The sequence below is a fragment of the Sminthopsis crassicaudata genome, chromosome X (genome assembly GCF_048593235.1).
Source record: "Sminthopsis crassicaudata isolate SCR6 chromosome X, ASM4859323v1, whole genome shotgun sequence".
NCBI lineage: Eukaryota > Metazoa > Chordata > Mammalia > Dasyuromorphia > Dasyuridae > Sminthopsis > Sminthopsis crassicaudata.
The window spans coordinates 5,166,493-5,176,023 of NC_133623.1; the positions used below are offsets into that span (position 1 = coordinate 5,166,493).

Consider the following 9,531-nt stretch of genomic DNA (forward strand, 5'->3'; position numbering starts at 1 on the left):
AGGAAGACCTTTTTTTGATACTAGAAAACTTTCTATTATAGGTAGAGTGGGATATTTGGACATAACTTAGATGATTCCAATTTTGTTGGCAACTAAAGCATCATGGGCTGGAGCAAGTTGGACTGGGGTCTTCTCTGTATCAGAACAGATCTGTGTGTTGACCTTGGACAACTCAAGGTCATACAGCTTCTTTACCGGCTGTTTCATCTAATTCTTGTTGGCCTTGACATCCACAATAAAGATGAGGGTGGTCCTCATTGTTCTTGATAGCAGATTCAGTGGTCAAGGAAAACTTCATGAAAGCATAGTGAGCAAGCTTGTTTCTCTGAGGGGCATTTTTCCTTTTCCTTTTTTTTTTTTTAACAGTTACTTTATTTGAAAAAACAGAGTAAGGAAAAGAACAAAAAAAGGAATACAAAACAAGATAGAACATTGTCGCGTGTCCAGCAGAATATTAGGGAGGATTCAAAATATCTAACAACAAATTATCAGAGTAAGAAAGTGTATATTAGTAGAAGAAATGATATTCATGAATGTCTATTTTTTTCTTTACTCTCTTGTAAATTGTTCTTTGTTTCTCTGCTGCACATTTTTTTTTTTGAGGCTGGGGTTAAGTGACTTGCCCAGGGACACACAGCTAGGAAGTGTTAAGTGTCTGAGATCAGATTTGAACTCGGATCCTCCTGAATTCAAGGCTGGTGCTCTATCCACTGTGCCACCTAGCTGCCCCCTCTCTGCTGCACATCTTATTTACTTTATGCTCTTCCCCTCTTTCATCACCCCCACCTCTCCCAAACAAGTTATGGTTAAGAAAATATATATTTATGTATTCATGTGTAAATATATATATACACACATAGACACACACATATACACATATACATGCTCCACATACATACACATCTTTCCTATCTAAGGGGCATTTTTCTAGGGTATTCGGGTTGCCTTCAAAGTCTTAGTGTCTTGGGCTGCTGAAAGCTAGAAGATGTTTGAATCCTCTTTTTGTGGCTATGGATGCCCTTCAACATTGCCTTCCTGGCCTTCAAGGCCTTAGACTTGGTTTCTGTCTTGGGATAGAGGGGACAACTGCTTCCTTCTGCCCCCATGTCTGGAATGCCTTCCTCCTCTTCTATCTCCTGGGCCTCCTTATCCTGCCTCAGCTCAGGTGGCAAATCCCACCTGAGTCTTCTCCCAGCTCCCCAATGCTACCGTCTCCCTCCCCAGTGTTCCTCAGCTACAGTGATCTCTGGACACTTGGGTCCCATTCCTATTTTAATTTCTTAGACAGTTCCTTGAGGTCCTCGGTAGCTTTCTCATCCTTGGCAGAGGGTGCCTCAGTTGCCTTTATCTTTGTGATCAGCATGTCCTCCCCCTCCCCATGTGACATCTGTAGATTTGGTGAATTGAGACACATTGTCAGAGCAGTCCAGGTTCAGCTGCTTCTCTGGCCCGGACTCTGCCCAGGTGGATGTATGACCAGGAAGCGTTTTCTAGAATGGCTTTAAAAAAATGGCAGAAACAACTTCCTCCCTGGTCCCCAATCAACCTCAAAACTCAAGGATGGGCTCAGTTTCACCAGAGTCCCCCAGGATCACTTCCTGAAATAGTTTTCAGTACTGCTCAGGTCTCAGAGGTGGCTCCAGGGCCATCCAGTTCTGCTCAAAGTCAGACACCAGGGTACCACACTCGGGCCCCAGAGGTCCAAAGCACCGTGGTCCAGATGGGGGACTTCCTGGGCTTTTTTCCTTTCTGCATTTCGTAGTGGGGGACTCTGGATCTGGCTGATTTGTTCCTCTTAGGGGGCCATCTATAATATAGGGGATGGGACTGGATGATGGCCAGCAGCCCGAAGTCCCTTTGACTTGGTAGCTCGTAATAGTTACACTTGAATCCCACACTTGAAAGTTTAGAACAATCCTGGAAGGGAAGGAGACCAGGCAAGTATTACAAACAAGGAAACTGTCTCAGGGACTAAGATGATTTACTCAGTCCATCCCTTGAATAGCCAGTAAGCCACAAGGCTATGACTGGAGCCTGGGAGTCACCTTACTCTTTTCCTTCTGGCCCCCTCTCTCTTGTGTCTACCTTCTTCATCTTCATTCACAAAAAGAGCATGGCACCCCCAAACCCACCCTCACCTACCCTCTCTCCAGCTCCCATATTGTCTCAGCTACTTTTCTATTTGCTTTCTATCTCACTTTCTTTAGCCCACCAAGATATGGCCCCATTCCCAGCATCCCCTTCTCCTCTCCAACTGCTTTCAGAGCTGAGGAAACTGGGAAAACCTATCCCCCCAAGTTCATCTCACAGGTGCCTGAAATCCCACCAGAGAGGCTAATTTCTTGGGTTACTAAATGAAAATGCTGGAACCTTGTTAGCTATTACCACATAATAAGTCACTCAGTCAGTCAGTCAACTTTGATTAAAGACCTCCTCTACCCTGGGCCCTGGGCCAAGCCCTGTGGGATACAGAGTAAGGCTCTGGGGTTCAGGGGGAGTGGGAAGGACTGGGAAGGACTTTCAGGAGAAAGAGGGACTTCAGCTGGGACCTAAGAGAACCAGAATTAACAACATACATTTTTATGTAGCTCTAAGCTCTGCAAAGCACTTGTCATCACATATGAACCTTTTGGGAATTACTAATCAGAAGGCAGATACTATTATGGTCCCAATAGCCAATCTGTATTTGAGGCAAGATTTGCTAATCATCCAAGTTGATCCAACAAGCCATTATTAAGCACCTATTAATAATGTGTAAGGCCCTGGGCTGAGTGCCCACCCACCCAAACCAGCAGTCCCCGCTCTCAGGGAGTTTATTTATGTAATCCCGAACCCCCAGGTCACAGAGAGTAATTCCTCCCAGAACAAGGGAGGGAGGAGTACAGTAATGGCGGCCAGAGTCTTCCTCCCCAGATTTGGCCAGAACCATGGCCAGTACTCCCAAAGCAATAGTCCCTGCCCTCGAGGAGTTTATGTAATCCTGAACCCCCAGTTCTCTGAGAGTAATTCCCCACAGAACAAGGGAAGAAGGAGTACAAAAAAGCGGATCAGAGTCTTCCTCCCCAGATTTGGCCAGTTCTGTGGCAACCCCAACCCTCCATGGGGAGATTGGAAAAAAATACAAAGCCTCAGTTCCCTCCAGATGAGGGCCCTCCTTCACTGGGGTTTACCACTTCCTGCTCTGCATACGGTGGAGACAAAATACTGAGGAGAAAACAAACAGTTGTTGGGGCCCACGTCATGGGCGCTTGGCTCCCATGCCTGAAGCTGCTCGGCCCATGGAGTGACGCGTGTGGAAGGCTGTGACGGCGGAAGTGCTCTTCATTCTTCTCACTGTACAGAACACAAGGGCAGGAAAGCTGGGGACGAAGCCTTGGACCTAGAATAGATGGTGGCTGGCAGACTCCCAGCAGCAGGCGCAGAATCAGCCCCCTCGCTAAGTCCCGAGTTCGTACAACCTTGTTTCCTGTTATTCCATCTTTGTCCCTCTGTGGCCTTTTCCAAATAAAGGGCCAAAGGCTTCAGTGGTTTCCTGAACTCCTCCACATGGGCACTCCCTCCAGCAGTGCAGATGGCACCCCATCCATGCCTTCTCATCGGGTGCCATTTTTGTCCTTCCACGTTCTCCCATAAATCTCCATACAGCTTCATACAGTAGAGGCCTTCCTCTGGAGCATTAGGTGTCCATGGTCACCAGCCATTACAGACTTGGAAGCGTTTCCTCCCTGGCTCCCTCCTAGCATGTGACCAGCCCCCCAACTTTTTCCATTTGATCGGCTATTCTTTGAGCCACTTCTTGTCACCCAATCAATAAGTATCTATCGAGTGTGTGATGTGTACCGGGCACTGTGCTAAGTGTTGAGGGCACAAAGAAAAGCAAAAACAGGGTCCCAGCCCCACCCCCAGAGTATTCCGGGGGGGAGACAGTGTGCAAAAGACTGGGTTTCCTACAAGATATAAACAAGGCAAGTGAAGAAAGTGGGCAAGGATTTGAAGTGAGACTTAAAGGAAATGAGAGGTAGAAGGGAGGAAGGAAAATATTCCCAGTGCAGACACTTCAGATGGAGAGGGACAGCAAGCCTCCCAGTGTTGCTGGAACTTGGATGTGTACAAATAAGTGGAGTGGGGGGAAAAACTGGAAAGGGAGGGAGGGGCCTGGTTGGGAAGGGTTTTCAAAGTCAGAAGCCATTAGATTCGATCTTGAAAAAAATCAGGAGCCATTGGAACTTACTGAATCGGGGGGAACGTGTTCGGTCAGGGACTGTAGGAAGATCACCTGGATAGATGAGTGGAGAATAGATGGGGTGGGGAGAGTCTGGAGGCAGGCAGATTCCCCCCGCCAAAAAGCCACTGCAATAGGGCAGCCACAAGAGAAAGGGGACCTGAATTAGTGCGGTGGCTACGTGGGGAGGATAAGACTGAGACAAGAGATGTTATGGAGATAGAGATAACGGAACTTGGCAATATATTTTATAGATGGAGTATTTCTTCCACAATGGCTTACCAATGAGCTGGTGTTGTCCCCTGGCTGCCATGTCATCCTGCTTGGCAAGGAGATTAAATATTTGCTAGCTAAGGAGGCAGCTAGATGGTTCTGGACAGAGAGTACTGGGTCTGGAGTCAGGAAAAACTGGGTTTAAATGTGGCCTCAGAAACTTAGCAGCTGTGTGACTCTGGGCAAGTCACATAACCTCTGTTTATCTTAATCTACTAGAGAAGGAAATGGCAAAATACTCCAGTATCTGTGCCAAGAAAACCCCATCTACAGGTTCATGAAGAGTTGGCTACAAGTGAACAAGAAAGCTAACATGGTTTCTGGGTTCTTCCGGTATCCTTATTGTGGCAACTCTTTTCTTGTTATTATTGTTTTATTATTGAGACTGTTTGTTTTTATACCATATTTATTTCTGAAACTATCCTTCCCTTGCTCATACTCAGAGAGTTCTTGTAACAATTTTTTTAGTACATTTGTTCGAGTGTCCCCACTATTAAGGCCCACTGGGGCCATCTTGCCTTGGCTGGTTCCTTCAAGGCCACGTTGAATGTCATGGTCCTGTTCATTCTTTAAAGCCTATTTGGCAGTTGGGCCTTATCAAGGAGCAGATACCCACGCCTCAAGGAGGAGGTGCGTCCTGGTCTGCCCTTCTCTGTACAGCGGGGTAAGGGCCGGGAACTTTGACCAAGAGGTGCAATGACTGGAAAAAGTTCTATGGGATTCCAGAGATCCCCGGCTGAGTTTCAACCCTGCTTCAATGGCCATGGGCAAGGGACGTCACTTCTTTGAGACTCGGTTTCCTTGTTTCTAAACTAGGGATGAGATTATATAAGATACCCTCCCCTGGCCCCGGCTCAAATGTGCACATGGAAAGCTGGCGTTCTAAAGATGCCAGGGATTACAATCACTACAAAGTCCCAAGATCATCGTTCTGGTTTATGAGGGATGAAGCCTGGTGGCTAAGTGATATTCAGTTCTGTTCCTGGTCCATAATTGGTTTGGCCATAGCTGGGCAGGCTGGGCAATCCGCTGGGAAAGTGGAGGCCCGGGCAGGACCACCCAAAAGGGTCTAACAGTTCACTCAAGACTGGGGGCAACTTGCAGGTGGTCTACAGGGCTGTGGTAAAGCTGGGATTCAGGTCAGCAGAGCTCCCTGGAGGCTGCACAGAGGAGGCAGGAGGGGCCTGGGGATAGCACCCAGGAACCCATCCCAGAAGGCCTTTAGGAGGTGGAAAAGCTAAGTCCCAGGCAAACAATGGAGAAGGTTGAGACCAATATGAGAAACCTGGAAAGATTTCAACAGGCAAAAAAAGTGGGAGGTAAACATAGGGGACAGTGTGCACAAAGGCCAAGAGTCAGAAAAGAGAGTGGCTCTGGGAAATAGAAAGGAAGCCAACACAACTAGTGTCCAATGCCAGTGCGTGCCTGTGGGCATGAGATAAGACTGCACAGGTTGGATAGCTCCAGATGGCGGGGGCCAGCTGGAAGTGTTCTTGGGAAGCAGCAGTGCGCCTCTGAGGAGTGGCTCAAGTCACTGAGCATTTCTTATACTCCTACTATGCGCCAGGCACTACGCCAAGCACTAGGGATCCAAAGAAGGGCGAAACCAGTCCCAGTCCTTAAGGAGCTTACCATCCAAGAAGGGAGACAGCACTGTTTTATATGAACATGTGGAATAAATCGGAGATCACCTCAGGGAAAGATCCTAGTGCTAAGGGGTACCTGTGATGCTTCTAGATCTAAAAGAAGCCAGGAGACAGAGACCAGCAGGGAGAGAGCATCCCAGCGATGGGAGACACGCAGGGAAAATTCAGAGCTCAGAGATTGGTTGTGTGAGGGCCAGCCAGTAGATGCAAGTCCCTGGATCAAAGAGGACGTGTTGGGAAGCAAGGTGTAAAAAGACTGGAAAGGGAGGAGGGGAGGGCACGATGGGCCCTGAATGGCAAACAGAGCATTTGTATCTGCTCCTGGAGGTGATAGGGAGCCACTGGAGTGGACTGGAATTCACTGAATGAGATGTGTGTGTGTGTGTGTGTGTGTGTGTGTGTGTGTGTGTGTGTGTGTGTATTGGGTATGCATGTGTATGAGAGACAGAAAAAGAGTGAGAGACAGAGAGACAGAGACAGAGATAGAGACAGAGACAGAGAGATGGTCAAATCTGAGTTTTAGGAAGATCAATTTGACAGCTGAGTGGAGGATGGACTGGATTGGGGCTGATCTGCAGCCAGCACACCCTCCAGCAGACAATGGCTACAATCCAGGGCAGGAGCCGAGGGCCCCGGGCAGGAGCCGAGGGCCCCGGGCAGCAGAGCTCCAGGGCAGTGCCAGTGTCAGGGCACAGAAGGTATTTGGATGAGAGATGGTACAGACCTTGGAGACAGGTTGGATCTGGAGCCCGAGAGCACGAGGAACGGCAGATAACATGGAGCTTGGGAGCCCGGGGCCTGCGGGTCTGGCGGCATCCTTGCAAGGGATGGGAAGGCAAGAGATATTTGGAACGTGTTTAGCTAAAATGCCCATGGGACATCCAGCCGGAGATGTCCATTAAGCAGCGGGAGACCCCAGAGATTCAGGCAGAACTCGTAGAACTGCAGGCCTGGTAGGAGGTTGGAAGACGGGTTCGGACGGGTTCGGACTATGATAGCTGAATTCTGAACTGATGAGATCAACAGGCCAGCTAGAATGGAGGGCAAAGAAAGGAGGCCTAGGAAGCCCCCTGCCTGCTGCTGCGCTGTCCGTGGGACTGTGGCCAAGTCACTTCTCTTCATGAGTGAGTGTCAGATCCTCTTCAGGCCAAAGGTGGGCATTTGATTTCTATTTAAAGACAGGGAAAGTTCTGACTGAGGAGATTCTGGTCTGATTTGGGTGGCAAAAACTCTGGGTGACATCTGGGAGCGAAACCAGGGGGAAGAGAGAGCAGTTTTCATCCGCTGGTTCATAGACTGGTTTCACAACTGGTCATCCATGGGGGTCCCCACCAGAATGGGGGGGCCAGTACCTTGGAAGATGGAAATATGGCCCACAGTCTGTGATGTGGCATGAAGTGGCTGAGATCAGTGGGCCCCGCTAGGGCAGCCACGCTGAGGACTTTGGTGACCGGGTTCCATGCTGGGGCCACAATGGAGGAAGGACCCTGAGAAAGTAGACAGTGGTGGCCAAGCAGGTGAAGGATCAAGTGACCAAGGCACATGAGGATCAGCTGGAGGACCTGGGAGATGTTTGGTCTGGAGAAGGGAAGGTTGGGGCTGGTGAGGGACAGGAAGAGCTTAGATTTCAAGTATAACATTTGGGAAAATGGCCAAGGAAGGATTGGCAGGTCTTCTACTTGGCCCTGAGGGCAGAGCTGGGAACAATGGGGGGGTACCAAGAGACAGATTTAGACCCGATGTTGGAGGACGTTCTGAACTACTGGGGAACTACCCTCTAAGAGAAGGGGCTCCTGGGAAAGTGACAAAGGCCAGATGGCCACTTGGGAGCAATTCCCATTTAAGCAGGACCAGGTGCCCTAGTCACAGAGCCTTCGAAGGCGGTTTGCTTTGGCAACAAGGAGGGGCCCCTTCTCCTCTCAGATGTGGCCGACTATGAAAATACAGAAAGATTTGGAGATGAGTCCTGTGACTCACTTCCTTTCCCCCTGCTGATTTTCTCCCCTGACAAAGAATGACTTGTTGGCCCAAAGTGGTCTGTGTGTCGCTGCCCTGTAACGTAGGCTCGCTGTGGGTCAGTTTTTGCCATCTGTATCCCAAGGCTTAGCATAGTGGCTGGAATATAGCAGGCACTTTTTAATCACTGACTGACTGACTGACTGACTTTTACAATTTTTATCGGTTGATTTTTATATAGTATTTTACTTTTCCAAATACACACAAAAATAGTTTTTAATGTTCACCTTTGCAAAAGATTTGACTGACTGTCACCAAATCATCCTTAATAGAAAAGGAATGGGGGATGCTGGGGGAGAAACTGAACAGTGCTAATTATGTAGAGTTAGGGACACTTATGAAATCAGTATTTTTTAAAAGGGCCCAGAATTCACTTCTCAGAGATTAAAAAAAAGAGGCACCAACCACTGAGCCTTTGAAAAAGGAAAACAAACCTATTTGGCCGGGAAGCTTCCCAGCTTTGTGTGTTATGTAAACATGGGGCAGCCTGGGAGGGAAGGGGGGGCTACATCTGGGCTCTGAGCTGGGTGACCTTCAGGAAGGCCCTGCCTTTCTCCAATGAATGGGATTGGGTTAGGAGCTCTCTTTCCCAAGTTTGAGTTTCTTTTTTCTTTTTTTTTTTTCTTGCTGAGGCAATTGGGGTTAAGTGACTTGCCCAGGGCCACACGGCCAGGACGTGTTAAGTGTCTGACGCCACATTTGAACTCAGATCCTCCTGACTTCAGAACTGGTGCTCTATCCACTGCGCCACCTAGCTGCCCCTAGACCAAAGCTTCTTAAACTGTGGGGTGCATACCTGGATGAGGGGGTCATGAAAAATTTGTCAACAGTAAAAAGTTTTTGAACTTAATGACCAAAAATTAATTCATAAACTCAGAATGAATCTGAGGTGGTCCTGGAAGCCCTTGCCCATGGTGCATCATGCGACTTTACTATAGCCTTGGTTCTGAATACACAATGGGCACTTGGCACTGTGCCCATCCTCACGTCATACAATGCCAATGAATGCTGCCAGGAGCACCTCAGCTCAGATTCGAGCCGGAATCACAGAAATATTTCTTGAGCACAAAGGGGTCACAAGTGGAAAAAGTTTAAGAAGGTGAGCTCTGGACTAGCCAAACTGGTTCCAACAGCATGGACAAGGCCTTAACGTGACTGCATAAAATACCCCTCTCAGAGGATATGAACTGACAGTTTTCAGATGGTGAAATTAAAGCCATCTATAAATATATGAAAAAATGCTCTAAATCACTATCGATTAGAAAAATGTAAATTGAAACAACTCTGAGGTACTGCCTCCCACCTCTCAGATTGGCTAAGATGACAGGAAAAGATATTGATAAATGTTGGAGGGGATGTGGAAAAACTGGGACA

The 9,531-nt window shown here is 48.2% G+C and overlaps 1 protein-coding gene across 1 annotated transcript in view; it reads left to right on the top strand.

The window, feature by feature from the left end:
• The window catches only part of RRAGB (Ras related GTP binding B), a 133,839-nt gene that overhangs the window by 46,907 nt on the left and 77,401 nt on the right, over window positions 1–9,531 (top strand). The window lies entirely within an intron of this gene.